The sequence below is a fragment of the Abramis brama genome, assembly GCF_963993115.1.
Source record: "Abramis brama genome assembly, chromosome: 16".
Taxonomy (NCBI): domain Eukaryota; kingdom Metazoa; phylum Chordata; class Actinopteri; order Cypriniformes; family Leuciscidae; genus Abramis; species Abramis brama.
The window spans coordinates 3,213,077-3,225,026 of NC_139978.1; the positions used below are offsets into that span (position 1 = coordinate 3,213,077).

Below are 11,950 nucleotides of genomic sequence, written 5' to 3' on the forward strand. Positions count from 1 at the left end.
TTAGGACGATCTTTTAGAGACCAGTAACTTTAGTGACAAATGTTGACAAGGTCAGTTACGCCTTTCAATATACACCATGTAGGAAGTTAAAAACTGTTCAACAAACCTGTTACATTTCAAAGATTAATATGACAAATGACTGTCATATGAGCTCAGTTTTGTCCTAATTAGATCAGGCACTATGAGATGCCAAATGATGCTGTCACTCAGATCTTACCTTCTCTCTGTCTGCCTCTGAGATAGATTGTGAATCTGAGATTTGAGATCTGAGAACTTTTCTCATTTTCAGAAGAAAAGTAAGTGCAAGTGTGTTTGTTAGTGTCCTTGCTAACAAAAATATGTTCTAAGAACGTTTGCTAGCATTCCCATTAATTTATGAAAACATTTCTGAATGTTCTCTGAAAGTTCAACACCAGTTTTTTCAAATGTTTTAAAAGGCTGTTTTTTTGGTCATGTGAGACACAGATAACTTTGAAAGAACGCTCTATTGAGTAAGTTTGGAACAACTGGAACTGGAACAATGTTTTTTCCATAACTTTAAGAGAGCCTTGCCAGAACGTTAGCTCTCTTCTATTATATACGTGTTAGCATCCCACCAACCCCAAGTCTTCTAGATGCAAGTCTACACAGACAGCAACATAGATCCGCGCCACATGTGGATTCCACGTATACCAGATGTGAGCCGGATCTGGCCCGACACTATGTTGCTCTCTGGGTATGTAATTGATTTTCTGTCAGATTAAAAAAAAATTTAGCACTTAAAAGCACAAGAAGATTTGAGCTATTATTCAGTGTAGGATGAGTGACATGCTGAAGTTTTATACTTAGGCTTAAAGGTGTTTTCACATTACTAACCCTAAGTGTTACGTCCCAGGGGTAAAGCTTTGTCTAGGGTAAGGGAGTAAAGAGTGAAAAGGAAAAGAAAAAAAGAATAAAAAAAAGGTTTAGAGTGATTGAATATACCTGTCTCCTGCAACAACAGACACATCAAATTTCAGCTCAAAGATTTATTAACAAAATATATGTATAATTGACTAAGTAAATCAGAAGGAAGCAAAGCAAACTTCAGGAGGGGGTAAAGCCATAACTAACATGACTAGTTAGGGAGTAAAACTACTTAAAGGCAGGGTAGGTAGGAATGGTCTAAAAAACTTCTTTTTCAAATTTGTTTAAACTTTATGTACATATCAATACATAATTAAAATGTAAGTACTCTGAAAAAGAAAGTATAAAAATCGAGTGTCTGTAGACCTCTCAGGACTGTTTTAAAGACAGTTCATTATTTCCATTCACTCCACCCCCTCCCTTCTGGGCTCCTTCCAAAGCCACGCCCCCAAAACACATGAACGCGCGACTCCGACCGCTGAGCTGAAGAGCATTATTTACCTGAGACAAGCAGAGAGGAAGGAGCACAGTGCATGTAGTGGCATCATGTCAGAATCACATGTAATAAAAAAATCTAACGCTAATTGCTTATGAAAATAAACAAATAAGATGTATTTTAGTACTCACTATCAAGCTAGCATATTGATATTGGTAAATTTAAAATATATATTTTTTGATTCGCTAACGAGCTAGTTATATAAGCTAAAAACAGGTTGCATTGATACACTTTTTTACATTACCATCAGTTATATTGTGATGAAGATGAATTTCGTGTAAGATTCATAACATATATGGTGTTCTGCATGTAGGGGTGGGAGATATTGACAAAAATGAATATCTCGATATTTTTTTCCAATATCTAGATATCGATATTCAGGCGATATTTTTGCCATCCTTCAAAGAAATGTGAGCAAACTGGCAAAGAAGGTCCAGTTGGTCTTTTGACTTGCTGCATTTGACCTGTATTATTCTAGGCTATAGAAAAAAACAATAAAGGAGCTAACTAAACAGAATCTGTGGCAGCCCCTACTTTTTCCACTTACAAAAAAAAAAAAAAAAAAAAAACACTTAACTAGGCACTTCTTGCAACAGTGATTATTAAATCAAACAACAATATTGTTGATGATCAATCAACATTTTCAAAACGGTATAAATCCATTCATTTTTCCCCCAAAACGCTATAAATCCTTTTTTTTTTCTTTCTTTTTTTTCTAAATTTATGGTTTGTCTTTTTAAAAAAGTTTTTGTCTTTTATTTTTCGTGTTTGCATTTATGAGGAAAAAACAATATTACTTGACATTTCTCCATTATGGACGCGAGCGCTCTGAAAGCTGCACTAAGACTTTCAAACTTTAACAGAGACCTCAAAACAGAAAGCACAAAGCCTTTCTTTAAAACGAATTTCGTTTTGTATTAATTGTATCTTAATTTTAATATATATTTTTTTCATTAATTCATTAATATTTTCATTCCTGGATTAAATACATAAAGTAAATATAGGCTATCAATCACAACATAAGGTGCTTGAACTGGAGATTATATCATCATGAACCGAACTGTAGCCTCGCCTCACAGGCCTAAAAAATGTGAAATATATTTACAGAAATCTGGTTCTAAACAAAACCATCCAAAACAAAATAAAACTATGTAGCCTAAATGTGCATTTCTCCGGTGCATGCGTTCACTAGCCTACTGCGAAGATCGCGAGTCAAATATCGTCAACTTCATCTTTGCAGCCGACACAGAAATTAATAAACAATTAAAATGTCTTATTGCAATATTTTACACATTCATAATCATTACTTTTGCTGGTTCTTTGAGGCAGCTTTTTAGGTTTATGGCGTTTTGGAAAAGAGCTCTTCACGTACAAACATCGTTTCACCAAGGCACAGCAGCCCTTCAGCACATAAGAACAAAAAGAGAAAAAGCACGGACTTACTAATTACGAAACTTTGATGTGGTTGAACAGCTGAAACAGTCACAAATTCCTCTGCAACTCAAACATTCTCAGTACGAGTTATGAGAACAGCATTACAGTTTTCAGCGCGTCCTCCTTTGATTGCTGTGTTGTGACTGGAAAAGTGCATGCAGGAGCACATGCGCAAAATGTAGGTTTGTAAAATGTCCTTTTGTAAAATAAAAATAATTTTAGGGCGAAGCAGAGGAGGTCGTGCAAGAGGCCGTGGCGTGCAACTAGGGTCCGAGGAAGTAGAGGCTGAGGACGGAGTGGTCGCTGGAAAGCTACGCCGATATTGACACGCGTTTTATTTCTTTGTTTATCCAAAGACTTTTTGTTCATTACCTTTTCTTGTACTGTCTTCTTTTTTTGCCTTGTTTGCCTTCACTAACTGCATGCCGGTAATGTGAATTTTGATTGCTCTTTCTCTGCCATTGTTTTGCTATTCCTAGGTTCCGTGCCTCTCGAATTCCTCAAATCAAACGTGCGCGCGCAAGTGGGCAGATCCCGTGGCAAAAGGGTGGTTGCCATGGTTGCGAGAGAGAGTGACAGTCGCCTAAGCCAATCCTTTGATTCGTCCCCGAATCGAAATAATGAGCTGTGTTTAATACAGATTAAACGGTCTAGAGTCACTTGATTTTTATACTCTTTTTTTCAGAGTACTTACATTTTAATTATGTATTGATATATATAGAAAGTTTTAACAAATGTGGATCTTTTATTTTTATATAGTCCTACCTACCCTGCCTTTAACCTGCCAAAAGAAAACAAATAAACAGAAAAGTACACTAACTCCTTAACTAACCAAAAAAAGGAAAATGTATAACAAAAATTAAACAGGCACCCACCTCCCCACAGCTTCCAGCACATTTAGGCTTGTGAATGTAGTACCAGCAATAATAAGGGTCGTTCCTCACCATTAATGCTTGGAAAACACACATACATCTCCTTCGATTAATAATAATGGCCAGTGCAGTGGCTGAGATATAGTACATAAACCTACCAACGTCCGTTGCCATGGTTTTTGGAATGATTTTACTTATCGCGAGAGGATAATTAAGTTTTAGTCGCATAACATCGGTTAATGGAAACGCCGTCATTTCGCAATCGTTTTTTGACGACATTTAGGAAAAAATAATAAATAAATATTCGCAAAAGTTCTGCACAAATCTGTAATGGAAACACGCCTACAGAGAGAGAAGAAAGAGAGAGAAAGAAAAACAAATACCAGCACTACCATAACACAACCATGGAACGGTTGAACGGTCGAAATTATTAGCAAAGGCCAATAATTAAGAATCTGGCCTTCATATTTCAGTGTGACATCTACTTGAACAAGTGGAATAGCATTTTTTTGCAACAACAACTACCATTGATCACTCCCATGCCCTAACATGAATGCCCTAACCATAAACTACTTCATCCCATAAGAAATTACTGTAAATCATTATGCATTCATCAGCACACCCGAGAATCAAACACGTTACAGTGTCAAAATTCACAGTTAGCTGAGCTAATTAAGAGATGAGGACGGCCTTTTAAGATCACTATTAGGGTACGTTTATACAACAACGATATGCTTAAAATGGAGAAGTTTTTCCTTTGAGTTTTCCGCGTACAGACGACACCATTGTCAAAACTATCCCGTTCACACGGAGCCACGAAAACAGCTAAAAACACTATTCTGCTGCCAGACCAGTAGATGGCGATGAAACACTATAGACTGAACACGTAATGCGCATATGCATGACGTCATCATCTTCAGAGATTCACGTTTTTGTTGTTAACATGGAGACCATTTTCAAAAGTTTGCGTTTTCAAGCACCCAGAACGTCGTTGACGTGTAAATGAACGGCCAAAACACATAAAAAGTTGTTGTGTAAACAGCCCGTTAGTTCACACTTTTTGGGTAATTGACATATATTGAAGTACAACTGAACAACATTTAGCAATTTACCTTGTTTTTTGACTATACACTCACTGGCCATTTCATTAGGTCCACCTGTTCAACTAATGCAAATTAATGTTAATGCAAATATCTCATCAGCCAATCACATGACAACTCAATGCATTTAGACATGGTCAAGACGATCTGCTGAAGTTGACACTGAAGTTGACATCAGAATGGGTAAGAAAGCTGATTTAAGTGACGTGTTTTTGGTGCCAGACAGCCTGGTCTGAGTATTTCAGAAACTGCTGATCTACTGGGATCTTCACACACAACCATCTCTAGGGTTTACAGAGAATGATATGAAAAAGAGAGAATATCCAGCGAGCGGCAGTTCTGTGGGTGAAAATGCCTTGTTGCTGCCAGAGGTCAGAGGAGAATGGCCAGACTGGTTTAGCTGATAGAAAGACAACAGTACCAAAATAAGCACTGGTATAACCGAGGTCTGCAGAAGAGCATCTCTGAATGCTCAACACACCAAACTTACTTAAGCTGGACTATGACACTATTCTCTGCTAGAGACAAACTTTGTTGCATTATTTTCCTGTTATCGCTGTAAAGCTGCTTTGAAACAATCTGTATTGTAAAAAGCGCTTTATAAATAAAGGTGACTTGAACAAACCTTGAAGCAGCTAGAAGAAACACACCAGTGCCACTCCTGTCAGATGAGAACCGCAAACCCAGACAGCAACATCTGTCAGCCCACATCTGGTACGTGTTGAATCCACATTTACTACACAAATGCTGACCAAGTATTTGAAGGTTGAGCAGCGAGCTCATTGGCTACTGAATATGACAGGAACCAATCAGCTGCGCCCTATAGATAACTGTGATTATGAACAGGTGAGTTAAATACCTATTAGCCTGCGCCATCTAGAGTTTCATGCCAGAACTTTGTATTTGTACATGACAACTCTCGGAGTGATTGGCCGGAGGTGTAAAGTCCAGGTTCAGAAAGTAAAAGTCCTCCTCAGTATTTTGTTCCAATCACCTGGATTTGCTAATTAGCACAGCTTTTCAGCCAGGAGATTTTATTAGTGAAAGGAGAACGTATTAGTGATATCAGCAGGCGGAGTTCATGTGTGGAATAAACATATGGCAGGACTTTTACTTTCTGACCCCTGGACTTTACACCTCTGGATTGGCATGGAAATGGGTGTGACAATGTTGTATGTTTGGTCTTGGCGGAGTAGATCTGCTACGCTGCTGCGGCAGAGCAAGTACGGGACTTGCTACGACCAATACAGACACGGCACGCTGCTGTGAGCAAGTAAGACATGCTGCTGCTGTACAATATAGCGTACGTGAATTACCCCCCAACAGAGCAGGTGACATGGCCATTGACAATACAATATACTGTGCGTCAGAAAATCCCCCACCCCCAGCAGATCTACCGCCAAAACACATGTACTGCTGCTGCACCGAAGAGCCATAGGAACTAGCTAGCTATGTGTGCCTGGCCCTTTAGTTTTGAGTATGACAAATGTGCGACTGGGTCTGCTTTGCCGAATGGCTTAACTTCAGTGGCCTATGACTATGTGTGCCTGAGCCAAAAAGCTCAAACATAATCAATTAGAACACGCATTATGTATGGCTTTAACAAATGGTAACATGTCGCAGGCTGAAAGAGACGAGAAAAGAAACCTGCCACAACCACCTGAGCAAATAGTATGATGATTTAGCATCGCTTGATAATCGTCATTGTCAAACCCTCTACACTCCTATTTGTAAATGTGGAGTCATTTGGACAACAGATGAATAATGGAGTATGACTAACATGTATTCAGCTGAACCGAGCCCAAACACACACACACACACACACACGAGTAAATGAAAACATCAGCCTTGTGTGTTGTTGGTAAATAAAGTAATAGCCCCAGTTAAATGGCTATACGTTTTCTTATGAACATTTTCTCATGTCCACTAGTCACAGTACCCTTATGTAAAAGGCTTGCTGCTTCTGGATCTTAATCTGTAAAACTGCTGCTGTATGCTGGTATTTTACTCCTGCATCAAATGCAAGACTATAAAACAGCTTTCTTAAACAATAAGCATTGTTTTATGTTTCGTAGATTGAGCAAAGTTTAAGATTTACACATGAATGCCCATCCCAGTTCTGGATCCCAAAAGTTCTCAGAATTTAGTGACGGTGCTTAATGAAGATGCTGTATAGCAGTGTCTCCACGAAGAGAATAAAAATGTACTGCGAACATTTAGATTTTACGATTTGAAAAGAACTAGAATATTTTAGCTGATATTCTGTTATATCTATTGTCTGAGTTACATTGCTAATGCGTGACTACTTGGCATTTCATATCTGTCCCATGCAATGGTAATGTCAACACAATTTGAGAGTGAATCCCACATATGCACTTATCTTTGATGTTGGATTTCTAAAAGCATGCTGCACTGCAAAGGTAAATGCTGACCAAGTATTTGAAGGTTGAGCAGTAAACTCATTGGCTACTGAATATGCAAGAACCAATCAGCTGCACCCTATAGATAACTATGTGATTATGAACAAGTGAGTTAAAGACCTATTAGCCTACACAATCTAGACGAGTTTCATGCCAGAACTTTTTATATAGCATTAATCAGAGAAGTTCAGTATAACATTGAATTAGATTGAGGAAGAGATTTCAGATATTGTTTGAGTCACATTTTAAATGCTTAATGTAAAACTTACAGAAGTACAGAAACAGACAAGGTTAGGAATGCATTTTTTTTATTTAAATGTACCCCACTTAAATACTAGTTTACCTTTTTTATTAGAGAGTAAAAGTAACACTTCCAAAAAAGCTTATGAAAGTAATAACAATACAGGAGCATTTAGAGTCCTGCTTTTAAATAATCCAAAAGTGATTGAAAAGTCCAAGTTTAGAACAGCCATTAAACAGTTCCTTAACTCACAGCTGAAATGCAGATTACTAGAAGTCACACAGGACAAATAAAAACTCAGTGCAAAATGTTCCAATCTGGCCTGTAATGCTGCCTGAATCATGATCACACACTGTTCGCTGGACAGTGGAGAACCAGCCCTCAACTGAGCCTGGTTCCTCCCAAAGTTCTCTCCATTCTGTCACCTGATGGAGTTTTGGTTCCTTACACTGGTCACCTTTAGTTTGCTCAGTTGCGGCCATTTAATATTCAACATTATCATCTGCTTGCGTTGACACCATTATATGAAAACTGAATGACAGTTTCCTCCAGAGCAGCTAATATATGATTAAAAAAATAAATAAGCTGACAAAAATGAACCACTGAACTTAAGCTGGACTGACACTCTAAAAACAATGTTGCATTATTTCAATTATCACTGTAACACTGCTTCCAGACTTCCAGCTTCCAAAAAATATATTAAAAAAAAATAAATAATAATATATATATCCACAGAAACATGCAACTCACTGATTGTATAAAAAGTTTTATTTGATTCATGTTTTGTAGCCAGTACTACAATCATGGACAGGGGGATGTGTATGTGGTCTCAAACTGATCACCTGAAAAAAAGAAAAAACTTAGCCTGAGCACACAGGAAATTCTACAGGAAATTCAGCCAAACATTGAAAGCCTACTTGTCTGATAGTAGTCATAGACATTGATGACTGCTGGCTTGAGATTTTTCACTGTGAGAACCCGTTTTAGCCGTAGCGTGTAAGTTATGGGGAAGCTTTTGAGAACCTGCAATACAGAAGAGATTAACAGCACAGATGGACATACATGGTGGCAGCTAGAAGTGTACCCAGTGTAGTCTCACCTCTTTCAGATACACTAGGACATGATCATCTTGAGCATCAACCCGCTCCACTAGCGGAGCAAATGATCGGGGTGGAGAACCAAGCTGAGGGGAAAAGACCATCATTTACAGGTAATCACATCTGAAGGAGCTTCAAGCATCTTTGGATCTTACAAGTCATCTTAAACCCATACAAACCGGTGATGTATCTGCCGTGAAGCCCGACAGCAGCTTAATGTCCACGATAACCATGTTAGTACTTGCTTGTGCACCATTGTATCTGAATGACGGGGAATAAAGAGGTTTAGACAACGGGAACAAGCAGCTTTCAGGGCATTAAAGCTATAAACATGAGCCGCTTTTAAGAAAGTCAAAGATGTTCTTACTTCACTGTGAAGTTCAACATAAGATTAGCCTATGCCAATGGAGTTGAATGCCTAATGAGATGGAGGGGATAAAGTTGATGCCATAGAACCCAATAAATCTCAAGAGGCGGTTTAAATTTTCACATTCAGAAATGGCACTATTCTTCAAGGTGATTAGAAGCTGTGATCGAGTGGTGGTCTCTCCAGCCAGACTGAAGGTGTAGGCCAGAAGAGCCGTGGTGTAAGTGTTTCCCCAAGTTCCCAACAACAGGCCTCAAGCAAGACAAAGCGTTGGTAATGACAGGATCCTGAAAATCAAAGCAAGCGTCAGACTAAAGCCAGAAAGGGAAGGTCATCTGTAAGGAGCTCATACAACTACTGAAGTTTACCGTGGAGGGGACACCTAGCTCAAGCAGTGATGCAGTGATGCAGTGATGTAGGCGGTCATGGTAATTTTATCATCAACTCCACCCTAAAACACCAGTAAATGGATTAAGAATTGTTTCATCCCTTGAATACATCATTATGGAGCATTTGAAGAAACATGTGACCACCTTTAGGGCGTAGTGGTACAGAGTTCCCTGCTGCATGAAACAGCCATCCGAAACCTGCTGGCGGATCAACCAATCCTTTGCACTCTGAAGGACATTCGGATCTATGAAGATGAAGTCCCTCGCTTGGCCAAAAGATCTCAGGACAAAGGCAGTCAACCTAGCCATGGAGGATAAGTATATATAAACTGCTTCATCTTCAGGTGATGAGACTAGAGTCTAGAACCAGCATGAAACTCACCATGTGTTTGATTCATCATAACCAAATGTGCTGTATGATCCATCACTGTGCCTGTAGTTTAGTTGTCCTTGGTATCCTGTTCATGTCAAAATCCACAAGAAATTAGACAGTCTCCCACAATCCAATGAGAAAAGAACTAAACGTCCCAAATTAAACCCACACCTCTTTGAAGGTAGCCTGTGGCGGTCTCTCGGATGGCTGCAGTGAGTTGCTTCGTGACTTGCAGGTACTGCATCAAGTAAATATCTGGAGCAAGAAAACCCATATTCTGTTCTCCACAACCATATGGCATCTCTAACAACCCATCTAGTTTATTCAGTGCACGACCCATTATGTCTCCTATGAGAGGAATAGAAACAAACCATATGTTATTCTGCTGAATGTCACAGTGGTGGTTTCTCCAAAAATGAAGTGCTTTACCTAGGACTGAAACGGAGCATCTGGCTGATCCCTGGATCACGTTTGCAGGAAACGTCAGAGTCACATCTTCAGAAATGACACTTCCTGCGGTCCAAACAGAACAAATCAGCACAGAGCGCTAGGCTAATGTTTGTCTACAGCTTCAGGGGGATATTTGAGAATCATTGAGTGCAAACAAACCCTTTGGACACAGTAACCAACTCTGGGTGTTTGTTCTTTCAACTCCTTCAGGCTTTAAAAAAAAAAAAAAAAAAATTAAAATTACACATCAGTAAAGCAGCATGAGCTCCATGATCAAACTCCAGAAGGCTGGTTAACACTCACCAGGACAAGTAGACTTTGACTTCATCAATGCGTCCTCTCATTGGCACAGTCACAACCTTAGTGCCACATCGAGTCTGGGACGGTTCAGCTGAAGCATTGACCGTCACATTAACAGCTCCTGCAGTGAGAGACAAGTGGTGATGAATCATTTTAGTTGCAATCATGACTGTCACTTCTCCATTACGCATAAACCCACTAGCTATTCGTCCAAATAGCAGTTCTTTATTAGACATTGCAGTTTCTTGAATTGAAATTGCCTTGCACGGTCTAAATCTGATCAAACCTTATCAGTTTGAAACTTGAATAGTGTTTGCAATCGTTGAATAGATGCAACCTCGGCCAGTCTTTTTAGTTAATAGAAAAAACATTTAAGAGTTCCAGATTGTTAGTTCATATTAGGAAAAACACCATTTTAGCTTTTGAGATTGGGTGCTTGTTTGATTAGTTCATAATGTGGAGTTAATTTTTGACTCAATTTAATAAATCTAAAGCAGGAAACTAGATTAAATAAACATGTTTATGAATTGTTCTCATGATTTGTGCTCAAATTAAAGTGCTATGATTCAGAATTTATACTATTGTGCATCCCTATGGTGAGTAGCACCTTAAACACTTCAATTGAGAGAGACTGTCCAATACTGACCAAGGAGAGAAGCTGTGAAACCCCATTTAAAGGTTATTCTCCCACTGGCACAGAGACAGGATGAATACGGATCATTCAATGGTTTCAGAGTGAAGGCTGAGGATTGAGCTGGAGTTACTCGAACCTGCCAATGAAACAGAGCACATGGAGTAAAGACAGCACCTACTCTATACAGATCCATTATATAAAATACCATGACAGACCATGATGCACTCGGACAGATAGCTGACGACAGTGGCCTTCAGCTCAAAAGACTCCCCCCGGACGATGGAGTACGGCAGCGTGAGCTCCAGGAAGAAGGGCTGGAATACCGTCAGCAGAGCAGGAGAAGCAAGACCGAAACCTTTGGAAGACAGGCAGAACGCCTCAGTCTCCCATGTGGTGATTGTGTCAGGAACCTTGAGGGGAACTTGTGTGGATCCAGTGTCTCTGAAAAAAGGACAGCAGAAAATAGAAGCGAGGGGGACAGCAGTAAAAATTGTGGGCAAGTAGCTTTAGCAACAAAAGAGGTTTTACTAACCCCACTTGAGCAAGCTGCCAGATCCAGGTTTCTGGAAAGTAAACCCTGACGGTCACATCATTGGTGGAGCCGCTCTGAATACTCAATGGCGCTGGTACAGGAGAGGAAGGAAACGCAGCGTATTCCATTCGAGGTAATGCAAAGGCCATCGATTCAAACGCTGAAATAAAAACAATAAGACTAGAAGTGCCTGCTTTTTGAATGCATTCAAGTTTTGAAGATACAAAATATCTAAACAACCCCTCTTATTGCATTTAAAGGTGCAGTGTGATTTTTAGCGGCATCTAGTGGTGTTTGCGAATTGCAACCAACAGAAGTCACGGTGGCCAACAGAAGTCCGAGACAGCAGAGAGTAGCCAG

At 39.4% G+C, this 11,950-nt stretch overlaps 1 pseudogene across 1 annotated transcript; it reads right to left on the reverse strand.

The window, feature by feature from the left end:
- Positions 1-8,249: 8,249 nt before the first annotated feature.
- On the reverse strand, positions 8,250-11,739 carry LOC311066420 (alpha-2-macroglobulin-like; annotated as a pseudogene). Its single transcript has 16 exons — positions 11,591-11,739; positions 11,274-11,499; positions 11,071-11,194; positions 10,428-10,626; positions 10,284-10,335; positions 10,104-10,187; positions 9,846-10,022; positions 9,684-9,759; positions 9,446-9,602; positions 9,281-9,363; positions 9,036-9,199; positions 8,913-8,916; positions 8,725-8,806; positions 8,548-8,631; positions 8,366-8,471; positions 8,250-8,290 (listed from the first exon to the last, which is right to left on the reverse strand). The product of its transcript is annotated as an alpha-2-macroglobulin-like (transcript).
- Positions 11,740-11,950: the final 211 nt, after the last annotated feature.